At 41.6% G+C, this 13,154-nt stretch overlaps 1 protein-coding gene across 1 annotated transcript in view; it reads right to left on the bottom strand.

Annotated features, from left to right (window-relative positions):
• Window positions 1-13,154, bottom strand: part of LOC135499123 (transcription initiation factor IIE subunit beta-like) — a 462,452-nt gene that overhangs the window by 140,111 nt on the left and 309,187 nt on the right. The gene's annotated exons all lie outside the window — the stretch shown is intronic.

The raw sequence follows: 13,154 nt of genomic DNA, 5'->3' as shown, positions 1-13,154 counted from the left end.
AGGATGGTATTAGGAATATAAAAACGTGGCTTTCAAAAAACATGCTTGCCCTTAATGCGCCAAAGACCGACATGGCTAACTTTGTCAGCGCCAGGGGATCGGGCTGTATACCGGGGATCAACATTGACGGTGTCTGGATTCAGTGTTCCAAGTGTGTTAAGGATTTGGGGGCATGGTTGGAAGGGGACATGAGCATGCGCATGCAGGTAAAAATTACTTGCAAAGCCGCCGTCGCCAGTCTATATAAGATCGGCCGCATTAGGAAATTCTTGGACAAACGCAGTGCTGAAAGACTGGTCCAAGCCTTCATTACATCAAGGCTTGATTCCAACAATGGAATTCTATACGGTCTGCCTGACACGACTCTTGCACCGTTGCAACGGGTGCAAAATATGGCAGTAAGGCTGATATGTCGCGCAAAGAAATTTGACCATGTAACGCCCTTACTCAAGGAGCTACACTGGCTTCCCATCAAAGCCAGGATTGAATTCAAAGTTCTGTGTGTGATCCACAAGTCACTAAATGGTGTCGGACCGGAGTACCTCAATGACCTTCTCCTGGAAACAGAAGGTCGCACTAGGTCAGCCACTTTCAAGACCCTTCAGGTCAAGCGGACCAGATCGAGGTACGGTGACCGCAGCTTTTCAAGGTGCGGCCCGTACCTCTGGAATAAACTTTCACTTGAACTGAGGTCCCAGCCAGAGACAATGTTCAAAAAACAATTAAAAACTCTGCTTTTTAATCGATTCTTCGGGGAGGTGGCGCTTTGAGCGTGGTGCTACCACGGAAAGGCGCCCTATAAGTGTAACATTCATTCATTCATTCATTCATTCATTTTCCACAAGTGCTTTTGTCTTCAACCAATCACCATCTTTGTTTATGTTTGTCAGATATTCAAGGTGCTCATTCGGAAATCTTCGGGACAGTCCGTTAACTTTGTCGATGTTTTGGCGAGAAATCACTTGAAGATGCATACATATTATTCTGAGTTCATCAGTGTGCCTCGCAGGGGGAAGCGAGCAATTATCTATAAACCTGATATTTTCTGGATTTTTTAAGCGGATCCCGATGATTCACAACAAGACGCTGATTGACTTCTCCGAGGCTAATATGATTCACAAGGCCAAACATTTTCATGTTTCGTGTTTTCGGAGTGATGCTGACAAACAATACAGTAGTGGCGGCATTTGAATGACCTAGGTGATGATAGGGGGCACCACCGCTTACTACCCACATTTCGGATGCCTTTTTTGTGATCGCCATTCATCACGTCTAATTGTTTCACAGCTTACCAACTTCACAGGCTTAAATCAGCAGAAAAAAAGTTGACGCATATGATAACAGTTTCGTAAACCGGGTGAACACGTCTTGCTATATCTTAGAAAGAAAATCTGTAGGCCAAGCTGCTCTTTTGTTCACAATAAGGTAAAATGGACGAGTTTAGATTCACTACATTTTAAAAACCACACCCCATGCCCAGAACGAATGTTTAAATCGAGGCCATACACAGTGCTGACCCCTGATTGATCATAAAACGTCATCTTCGACTGGCACATGCCTCCGATCCATTTTCAGGGTCATTATTGCACTGCTCTACTTAATACGGCACTATCTAAAGAAGTAAGAGAGAAACTAACAGGCTCTTTATATTGAGAGCTAATTAAGTGATCCCTCTTTCTAAATGAGCAGAAAGCATGGGCATGGAAAAGCAACTTGTTTGCGTCTGAAATATTTTTTACATTGAGCTATAATGTTCTTCGGTGCGTTTATTAGTTTCAGCACGCCTGCAGGTGTAAGTTCGCAATTATTTCATTATCACCGGGATCATCTATAAATCCACGTTTCGCTCTTCTTGTTGTCTCAAAGAGTGATCACTAAATTAGATCTTATTAAATAGCACATTCTAGTCTTATTTTCTTGGAGAGTACACACTTATCAACCCAAAGTTGCCACCTAAAAATGGTTGTCTGCTTAGTTGATAATAGCATCAATGAATATTCTTGCCGTTGAAGATGTCCGAATAATGTCAATGAGATAAAAGAAGAAGAAATCCGATAATGCGGTAAATATACTATAAACTACATCGTAATGTTCTCACAGCACTTACTCTCATAACAATGATAAATACTCACTATTTTTTGCGTGATTATTGTAACAGACGAAAAGCACCTGGGTCATGCCGGGGATTGGACCCGTGACCTCTGGTTGATAAGTTATCACTCTATCTACCGACTGGGCCAAAGGGAAATTCCCACTAGCCAGGGCTATATACTATGCCACCACTAAATACTCCCCCGTTCGGGAAAGTTGTGTCTTCATAATCGTGTTCTTCTTCCGAGATTCAAAGAGTTAATTTATCAGCAAATTCATGCCCAGCATCGAGGAAATAGATTATTATTACCATTTAACCACGATTGGCGCCAAATGTAACAGGTCATTCCAGGGATTGAACCCAGGACCTCTGGCTTAGAAGGTATTGATTCACTCTTCCGGCTGAGCTAGGAAAAATTCACCGGGATTGATTATGGATGAAAGCTTCGTGGTTTTTTAATATAGTGACACATGTACTTTTTTACCTGGTGAAAAAATATTTGACCAAATACGATGTTTGGATTGTCGTGTCGGTATGAGACAAGACCACCATTGATTTTTTAAGCCTTTTAGCAGTTCAATTGTCAATGTTTGACCGCGACACATCAAATACTGCGTGGGGTTGTGAAGCTGAAATTTTGTTATGATATTCAGGACAGTCGGGCAAGTAAATGGTGAAAAGTAAACTGGTAGTTGACTGTGGAGATTTTTTGATAATCGACAAATTGGACAGACATTGATATTTCCACTCTTTTCAGCCAATTGGCAGAACAATCTCAAAACACGCCCCCTGTTGCCAAATTAGCAAATTCAAAATTAAATTTTTCATCAAATGATTTCTATATATCTGTAGACATTCCACAGCAAATATTTTTTCAATACCTCTCCAAATATGTACTTGAGAGTTAAAAACATGCACTCGTCTAATTGATAGGTTATAAATATTCATTGGTGGTATTGTCTCGTTTCTTTGCGTACCCTGAGAGAGGTATACTCAATTTTGCAATAATTTGATGAGCCACAAAAATTGTTGTTATGTAGAAACAGTAGGGACATGTTACGACCAAATACATGAGTCATGGGTCATAATTGCCCACATGTGATCGCTGTAGGTGATGGTGTAAAGATGTTTCCAGGGGCTACGCACGGCCATTTAAAATTTGTTGAAGTAGTCCACATATGAAGAGGTTGTAAGTGCAAGAAACGAAAACATTCGCAGTATCCTGATAATGACCAATTGTAGTAGGCCTATAGATGTTGGCAGCCATAGCTTGAAAAGCAATTTGTACCTCGTAATTGGTGTCACCAGAGTTAAACGGGCAGGTGTCTGGTCATTCTTTTTACGACACTTTACTCTGCTGTTGGTTTCTAACTATTATTGTTTGGGCTGTGAGAGGTGGTTGGCCTTACGACATCCGGCCGTTGGGAAGGGCTACCTCCTGTAGATCCACCGTTTGAGCCGGTGTGAAGTCAGATTATCCTTCATCTAGGCTAGCTACTGCAACGTATAGCTAGTTTAATCGCCCATGTTTTGGAGTCTGACTGTAAGCTGCATTCGTAGGGCATTGGAGTATTTTATGGACAAAGAAGAGATATCGTCCTTTTTGCCACCCCGGCATGAGTATTTTCTGGTGTGGGCACAGTTGACATGGAAATGTCAAGTTGTGCAGGAGTGAGTGGAAGCGTGACTCTAGTGTTATTTCGACCTGGCGTGAGAGCGTTTGTATTCAATACCTTTCTCCTTTGACAAGGATTCGGGTTATTTCTTATCTTTTTCAAGATGGTCCTTAAAATTAGTAATGTCTGTTCCCAATCGGATGTCATTAAACACCAAACTCAGCTTCTGACAATGAGGAAATAGCTGTTCCGTTGATGGGCCGCTATCTCTTCTTGTTAGAGAGACATATTTCGCATTGCTACTTGGCCTCTGAATGATTATTCGACGTCTGATCACAATGAAACAGGACGATCTTGAAGGAACATAAGAATCAACATGAATCCTTGTCAATGGGGAACGAAATATAATGAGGGGGGGGGGGCATACGTTCTGCACGGCCATTCGCCCCTGTTGATTTCTATTATGACGTTGTGTGTATGCGTTGTGTGTTCCATTTCCTCTGTCGATAAACCCGATACCTTTTAACGACTAAACCGTGATGAAACAACCAGTCGTTTGGCAATTCGGCATGGGCGCCCCAAGTTTGGATGTTTTTCATTTCGAATTCTAATATCGTGATTAAAATCTGCTTATTAAAAACCCTAGGGCATTCAATATTGAAGATATGACATTTGAGCTAATGCTGTCGACATCTACAATATCAATAAATAATGGTACACACATTCTACATCACATGCCTACTATTTCTAAACCACAATGTCACCAGAGCCAACTCGTTTGTTGGGTGAAGTTTTAAAAAAGTGATAAGTGATGATTTTTGCACACACGCGATTCGGGATAGTTCATTAAGCATGTTAAAGCAACATGGCTCAGCAAAAACAAGATTAAATACTTTTTGTTCTGGTATATGTAAACGTCAACGAAAGAAAGATGCATGTTTACATGTCGGAAGAGAAACACAACATGGTCGCCTTACAGTTTCCATCAAAATTAAAATTTGGAAATAATGGAATATAGGAAATTGTTATGGAATTAATTGTAAGATTATTTATACACAGCAGTTTGTTATTTTCGGATGCCGGTAATATATGCCCGATGGATCGGATCAAATTGCCTTGTGGCGACATCAATTGGTATGTGAAGAGCACGTGATAAAACATGTACAAAGTATCCTGGCGAGAGGTATACTTTACTAAGAGGGGAAATAATCAACCATTGCAATAGGATATGATCAGAATTATTTCTGATCACCCGGTGAAAAACGAACATCTATCTGTGATAAAGGAGCCTCAAAGCATTGTGGTTAACACTGCTGGCTATCACGCAATAGGGCCCAGGGTGGGTCGATCCCGGGGATCGAGAACCTAGGATTCGCTTCCTTGATAAACCTGACTGGCTTTATAGGAACTGAAATTCCAGGCTCTTCACAACACGTACAATGCATAAAATACTTGAGAGTCTGTCGGATAGGACTAAATGTTGTGGTCCCTTGTACGAAAGTGTCTAATGTATGCCAGGACAGGTAAAATATCCTACATATTGGTGGACTGTAGTCAATAGGGGACTCCATAACAATGCCAAAAATCCAACAGGTTTACGACCCTGGTAAATTAAATGATGATGTGATATGATAGAGTGACCCGTCAATAAGAACATTGAAGCCATACCCCTTCAAGCACACGCCCTTATTTACCTTGAAGAAAACAGGATTCGTGTCGGATTCATCTTTTCATTGCACCAGTTCGGTCGGACTCACTAAACAGGCATTATACTCACACCGGTGTAAAAGAAATGCAAGTCCCCCCGGAATCTAAGTCTGGTCCTTCTGTTAAAGTGAATAGAGTCGCCGAATTCCTCTGTTGAAGATTATGTAGCTAACCCTAACCAATCCATTAACCACATTCGTTGACAATACACTTGTATGGGGATCTGCATTCCTAGGACGTCCATTCCTTTTACACCTGTCAAGATTCAGTGGACATCCATAAAACAAAGACAATTATTATTCGCCCGACTGTCGTGTCTTGACTGAAGATTTTCTGCGTTATTGACCCGACTAGAATATAATGTATTTGCTGGTCGACAGTCGTGTCTCGAGTCAAGATTAAAAGATTCCCCGCGCTATTGGCCCGACTACAATATAATTTTGATTGAAATTGGGCAAAATTGGTGACTTTTGTCCAACCGACAGGCCCGCTTAACCTACATCCGCCGCCATTGTTTCCCCTAAGGGGCAGTATCATGCCCCTAGCGGAGAGTTGGGTAACCTTGTCAGCAGACTTGCGCCGGACGGCCGGGTGAATAGTACCAAATTTCTTCACTCGAGATACGACGGCGTCAGGTCTGGAGCGAAATATTTCAGTATTGGTCACCCGACCGTCGTGTACACAGGACCGATTTCCTTCACTCGAGATCTGACGATCGGGTCAACAAGATCGATTTCCTTCAATGTAGATCCGACGGTCGGGTAAATAATACCGTTCTAAAACAAAATTAACGTTACGTTATGCCGACGAGGTTGCTGTCAATCTGAAGAAAAATGAAGTTGACTACTACACCTCCCTGGATGTTCCCTGGCTTGATAGCATGAAAAAATGTACAGCAATTATTTGCCCTGATAACGGTATGACTTTGACAGGACTTATTCATAATCATCGATCAGGCTTAATAAGGCACAACAAATGATGAACGCATGAATTCCAACTAACGTCCTCATTCCCGTCTACTTCAGACAGACATGGCGTAATAATCATAAGGTTCAGTTTTCATCTAACATGCCTCTGTTATTCCTGTCATATAGATAAGAGATAGGGGGGGGGGGGGGGTGTTCTGACAATCAGTCACATTATTAATCTCTCGTGTAGTAAGCGCCGTGGGTCTCTCTGATCTAGACATGCTAGAAGTTTACCCCAATTCGTCTTCGAGAGGGATGGTCGCCTGTTGTCGGGGGAGGGGGGGGGATATCCAAAGGCTGCTTTGCGTAACGGCACCAATCGTCTATGGGGTGCATACTTGATCAAAGGGACGCTGATCATTCGCTGCAGGGCTGCTGTTGAAGAAATGTATTCTGTAAGATCAGGCCAGTTGCTTCAAGATGACGATTACGACTTGAGCGTATTCCTATATCAAGTGCGTGTTTCATCCATCACCAACCGAAATATTAACTGTTTTCTAGAGCTTGTTGTCTGCACCAGTTAAAGAATACTTTTCAAGCTACTCACAGTAGCCGCACGTACACCACCTGAAAATGGACCACCAATCTTGGTTCGCGAACCAATGCCGCACCATCGAAAATCCACCAAGGGCGTACACCAGCGCTGCAGCTAGTTATAAAATACGGCAACAGATGGCGCGCAAACACTAAGCAGAAAGCGCCATTTCGAAAGCGCCGCCTGGAGCCGAACCATCTGACTAGCTAATTGCCGATCCATTTGCGCGTACAACCACGACAAAGCCGAGCCTTTAACAAGCCGGGCGAATTCGCCCGGCAATTTGTATCGGCAATGGATTGCCGAACCAATTTGTCGCGGCAATGTGGTGGTGTACGTGCAATTGGTCCACCAATATTTCGTGGTGTACGCGCAGCTTATAGCCGCACGTACACCACCTGAAAATGGACCATGTGCAGAGATAATCATGTTATCCTCACTCTCACCCTATTTTCAGATCACATTATTTTCTTATTTACTGATTGATCTACTTCAGATTGATAAACCGCTGAAGTACGCACAGATTGCCAAAGAAGCTTCTGAAGTTCCAAGGATGGAGGATTTCCGAGACAGATTCTTGGTAAATATAACAGGACCTTAATATCGATACAAAACCTAGCGTTTTGTTTTAGACGATACTGTACTTAGAATAACCAGAGTCTTTCAAATAAAGAGTCGCGATCGGGTCACGGCCAGTTTCCTTTGATCCCACAGCTCTCTCGGGCAATTAACTGGAAGCCATGATGATCATGAAGTCCATTTCAATTCAGCTACAAAAACTGAGCTGAGGTGCAAAACAATGATGGAACAACCACAATTCCACGAAAAGTGTTTACTCTGCACCTGAGGTACACATATAATTTATCGGGTTACAAATACATACAAATTTTATTTAATTGATGAGAACGATCTTAAATATTTGGCAGATGTGTCGATCAGCTGCTAATTGCCAAAGATAACAATAATCAAACCACAATTAAGCTACATGCACTCTCATCTCTTTGCAATTCGTTTTTTTTTCGATAATTAGGTTGTAATCTATGGCAACATATTTTTATACTGTAAATTGTTTCTGATGAGGTGACTCAAAAATTGATGTACCCATCATAAATGTTTGTAAGGTCTCAGCCAAAGTGCCTGTTCAATAATATTGGAACGGTATACCTCACACCACTTTGTGCTTATATTTGCCAAAACAAGCTCAATAAACTAGACACTGGGCTTCAAAATTGCAAGACTATCAAAGATCCCATTAAATAACAGTTATGTTAAATTAGAAAACAATTAATTGACATGAAATGGGATTTCTAAACTTGTGAACATCTAACCACAAAAAACGAGACGTTTTGCATTTTTTCATGTTTTTTTTCTCGTTTTTTACCGCGAACGCGAAATTAAACCTGCTATAAAACTAGTTGTAGACGGTCAAAATTAATAAGATATGAATATACTAAACTGCTAACCACAAAAATATGTGATGATGTGCAGTAGAAAAACGTATTTCGAAAAGTATTCTCAAACCAGTGCCATCACTTCTCATCAACAGTCGAAAAGCAAAATGCGAAACATATCGTTTTTGATATAAATGTTATCGTTGACATTATATCTAAATAGTTTTATAGAGATGAGTGACTTTGAAGCTGGCGTTTGCTTTAAAACGGGGTGTTTGTAACCGCCATGTTCAGCTGATCGACGAATTGTTCAAAGTCCAGTTGTGCGGATTTGGCTTGGGTGTACCACGTGATCCGAGAGAGCTCTGTCCCAACGTGCGTCTTCCGAAACGGGTGGCGGCTTTGATATTGAAGCTATGTTCCCTAGTTGCCTGACTCTTTATTTGAAAGACTCTGGATTAACCCATGGAGGTATAAATCTTATTTATACCTCCATGATTAACCTTATCATGGCGGGTAAGGTATTGGTTTACCTTTGCAACACAATAGAAACAAGGCCCTCCAATAACAATGTCGAAGGAGTACAATCATATAAAAATAATAGATGCGGGCCTTACGCCTCTCAAAATGAATTAACCTTTTGGGTATTAATTTCTTTTTTAATCGTCATTTCCTCTCTGGGTAAGAATGTATTTTCCTTAGTCAGACCGATACCTTCAGCCACCGTGAAACATTCACATTTTTTAACTTCTCGTGTTTAGTTGGGTTATTTTGGCATGTACGCAACGGTCCACTTGGTTTACAAAAGGCGTCGGAATACTCACACTACCCACTTATAAGGAATTTTAAAAATGCCTTCGAAGATTTGGCAACGATGCAATGCCGTTATTGATATTTCTTTCGAAAAAGTGTGGTTTGGTCAGTAACCACCGCGAATTTCACGAATACAAGGTTATTTATACACACCACATTCGATTGTACTTAAGTGGAAGGCGTTACCATGAACATAACAACAATGTGGCAATAAAAAACTGCATGATACATAGCTTACAATTTAAGATACTAAGATTCATCAAGTAAGCGGCACCGTGATGAGCCAACAGGCTTACCCTCTACTTATTTCGAAACTGGTGCATTTCTAAAATGGTCAAATAAATATCGTTTGTTTACTTTCATGGGTGACGTTCAAAGCATTTTGAAGTAATCCGATATTATTACTAGTATTCACACGTTTTACATGTGCGTATAAATTATTTGTCATCACGTGGTTTGGCAGTCGACTAGTGTAATAAGTGTCCTTCCAATGTGTTAGTAGAGGCTTCACATGTTATAACTCCCGCTTCTTACTCTTTCAGGGTCTTCTATCGGTAAGGAAACAGCATACAACTTTGTCACAGGATTCAGCGATCTTTTTCTTGGTGAAAGGCTTTTTCATGATCACTGTAATCGTTGTCATAAAACCACAGAGTATGTATGGTCTCATTGGAAATGTTAGTAAACATTACAGTTGGTAATGGTTCCCGGAATGAAAAATAAAAATAATTCAATAAATAATGAATGCACTGGTGTCCGATATACTAGGTGTACCATGAACATAAAAATTACTTTGATGGATAAGGCCTAAACTCACGGTGCAAGCAATCATGGATCGTAGTTGAAGTGAATTCAAAAGTGATTTAAAATGTCAACGATGAGTTCACCGGAGCAAAAAAATAAAACAGCAGATTGCAAATACCCTCCCTCCAAGTTTGAAAAACCTAACCTTTGTTAAGAGTTGAATAGCAATAACAAACAGACAATATTTACCTTTTGAACTCTTTGACAAGCACTATACATATACTAATCAGTGCAGTCAATTATTTTCAAAAATATATACCTCATGGTCGTGTTTAACTTCGAAATATTTCGGAACATCGTCATTGTGTTAGAATTTCGTACCCATGACCAGCCCATATGATCAATATCATATTCTTTGTGAGATATCAAATAATGCGCTGTTGGCAACCACTATGAGCGGCACAACGTGCAAAATCTTCATCCCCTGATGGAGAAATTGATGACCAACGTGAAAAACAAAATGGACAAGTCAACTTACCAATACCACATCCATGATATGGCGAACCTGTCTGGCTAATCAACTCATGTCTTGGTTAGAGGTGGGAACAGCCATATCGCCGGTTTGAATGCTCGCAGATGTTAGTTGCGATCCACGTAAATAACTGGCCGCGGAATTCCGTTTAAAAAATCGGACAAATCAGCCATTTGTATCAGCTGCTTTGTGCTCCCGAACCCATTGTTTCGCCGTCAGCCGATCGCCTAGTGGAAAACTATGCCTACTTCATAATGCAATGGTCTGCATGACTCGATTTGCTATGGTCACACATCCGTCTATCTTTGGTTTATGCGGTGTTCAACCGCGAAGTTTCTTTACAGAAGTTCGTGCACATGAACCATTTTGTCGATTTGCAGAGCTCGCCTATATGATAATATTAATCATGAGACCCACTTTTGGCAGCTGTTCTTGGAATCTATCCTCACTTATGTCATTTGAGATCACCGTGGATAATAGATTCCTTGTCTTGCCGAGAATTAGGTAGGTTTTCCAGCTTGTCGAGCTGCATGGCCTATCTTAGGAAAGGAAGACGCTATTCAATAAAAGCTGGACAAATTGTGTTGTTGGCGTCTTTCAACGAAAAAGTGTGTGTATATCGTGATATAGGCTTTAAGCATGATTTAACTGATAGCATACATGTATAGAGAAAAACGCATAGCCGTTACGAATATATGTTGCCGGAAGGGGGAGAATGTGCTCTGCTTTTTTTTAGCTTAATTCCTGTTTTCTGTTTTACGGACGACGATTCAGCTGACGGCACCATACCAAGCCCTTCTGCCAGCTATATCATAAAAGTAGCAGATTCTTGAGTTTAACATTGTGACATTCATTCGTCGTCATTGATTAATTATAACCGCTCTCGATGTTACTTGTGGCTAAAGTCAGCCAAATGAAATGAAGTTTATGAGGATATTTCACCTGATTAAGGAGATGTTAATCGTAACGAAGCGTTTTCTGTTAGGGTTCGTCTCTCTGTATGAAGCGCTCAGGATACGTATCTTCATATCCCAAGATATTTTGTTGAACGCTTGTTAACGATGCTTCCATACATGAATGTATGCACCTGCGTATATCTCGGCCGCAAGATATGTTGTTAGCTCTTGAAGTGTCTCGCCATATCTCGTCATGATTTTTATTGATTACATGGTGGACCACTGGGCGATGGTGGTCCTCCCATCATTCGGGTCCGTATTTTTTGTCATATTTTTGTCATGGGACTAGGGCATGATCTCTGGGAGCGGTTGAGACACCAAGACAAAATCATTAATCTTCAGGACAAACACGTTTTTCGGTCGGCGATGCCTGAGGTCAGTTCACCCCCCCCCCCCCCCCCCCATCTAGTAAATACGGCCCTGTTTTCAACCCGGAATATGAAATTAGTTTCCACATTGCCCATGTCCTACATAGGCATCGGGATCAAGGCTAATGCCGCCAGCCCCTGCCCCCGTCAACCCCCCCCCCCCGTCCCCGCCCCCTACTAGCCTTTTCAATGTATGTTGCCACTGTTGACCTGGCGCTACCCCTTAGTAGTAGCGTCAATAATCAATTATTTATTCCAGTAACAGATGGAAGGCTCCATGGACTTGCTGGTCTTTTGCCCGGCATCAACCCTTAGGCCTATATTGTGTCCTTAGACAAACCGGAATCACCACCCCTATCATACGTTTTCAGCCGCAACCTGATCCATTATAGGCCAAATGTACGTACCCTCCGGAACGGGGCTGTAGGTGAGGAGTGATGGGGGGGGGGGGGGGGTAGTGGTAGGGAAAGTGGTCTTGTACCACATATGCTCCTTCCCGTTACTGGATACCACATTGGCCACCCCTCCCCGAAAGCTAGCTACATTGACCACAAGCACGACGTGTAGTTAATAAGAGCTCAACAGCCCCCAATAGCCTGACATCTCCCCCCCCCCTCCTGCCCACTGACAACACAAAAATAATGGTGTTGACACTGGGTGATTTGGGGTGCGATTTAGCACTTCGTCCGGGGCGCCCGGGTACGTTCACCGACCCGACTGTAACAACGATGTACAATTTCTAATGAAGAAGATACCACAGATTTTCTGCCAACCTCCTGGCGAATGAACGGAACTATTTTTTAAACTGAATGTCTCTTGTGAGGCATAGTTTCGTAAGTCACTGATTTCATTCCTTAAATTTTGGCAGTATTCTGTGCGAGTTTGGTTTTAAAGATTGTATACTTTCAATTCATTTTAATGGTAATAATTCCTTCTTTGATTATTTTCGAGCACGTGGATTACCTTCCTGATCATCGCACACTAGCGGGTTGCGCAATACCAAAATTATCATCAAACCGAAAACGAGGTTTATGCTTCAATGCTTTTCGCAAATCCCGCTTTTTTACCGTGTGTTTACCTGTGATTTTACTCCTGCACTATACTTCGTAAGTTTTTATTCCATACTTGGCCTATTACCAAAGAAACGAAAATGTGCAAAAGTTTGTTTCGATCTGTAGAACGGAACGACTGTGACATAATATTGGTCCACGTGGTACACTGGTATACAGGTAGCGCTAACGTACATTTTTAATGTTTGTACAGTAGTATGTGCACGAGTGTGTTGTGTGTACTGTTGACCGCCCACCATATAAGGCATCCCAAAGCATTCCTTTTGACAGGAAGGATTCTATTGATCAAAGATACCGAAGAGTTGACATTGCCTAAAAGTTGTCGTGAAGTTAGATCGCATAGCCTAGGCCTATTTGCTCTG

The sequence above is a fragment of the Lineus longissimus genome, chromosome 14 (genome assembly GCF_910592395.1).
Source record: "Lineus longissimus chromosome 14, tnLinLong1.2, whole genome shotgun sequence".
Taxonomy (NCBI): Eukaryota; Metazoa; Nemertea; class Pilidiophora; order Heteronemertea; family Lineidae; genus Lineus; species Lineus longissimus.
Note: the sequence above shows the minus strand (reverse complement) of the source record. Positions and strands in the feature narration are given on the sequence as shown.